Source organism: Penaeus vannamei, chromosome 40 (genome assembly GCF_042767895.1).
Source record: "Penaeus vannamei isolate JL-2024 chromosome 40, ASM4276789v1, whole genome shotgun sequence".
In the NCBI taxonomy this organism is placed as follows: Eukaryota; Metazoa; Arthropoda; class Malacostraca; order Decapoda; family Penaeidae; genus Penaeus; species Penaeus vannamei.
This window is the reverse complement of record NC_091588.1, coordinates 25,889,434-25,889,756: the sequence shown is the minus strand read 5'-3', so window position 1 is coordinate 25,889,756 and position 323 is coordinate 25,889,434. Positions and strand designations below refer to the sequence as shown.

At 26.0% G+C, this 323-nt stretch overlaps 1 protein-coding gene across 1 annotated transcript in view; it reads right to left on the bottom strand.

The window, feature by feature from the left end:
- Positions 1-278: 278 nt before the first annotated feature.
- Positions 279-323, bottom strand: part of LOC138860295 (leucine zipper putative tumor suppressor 2-like) — a 797-nt gene continuing 752 nt past the window's right edge. Inside the window, exon 1 of the mRNA XM_070117502.1 lies at positions 279-323. This exon is cut by the window's right edge and continues 752 nt beyond it. The gene's annotated coding sequence lies outside the window, so the exon portion shown is untranslated.

Genomic DNA, 323 nt, shown 5'->3' with positions numbered 1-323 from the left:
GTTTACATTTTCTTCCTCATCAAAATTATATATATATATGAATTTCATCCGTAAATGTTATTTTTTTCTTATATCTATCAAAACTTTACGAAAGAGAAAATCAGGCAAAAGAGAAGAGGTAGGATCCAGTGAAGAACAATTAAGATGAATTCAAAACGTTTTGTTTTAGCTTTTAATAATAATTAATAATAATAGTAATAAAAAGGAGACAAAATTTAGACAAATTGAGACAAATCAAATCCATGTCAAGTGAATCTCTAAAAAGAATAATAGCGTTTTTGTGAAGTACAGTGACATAGATTCTATCGTAAACCTACCATATT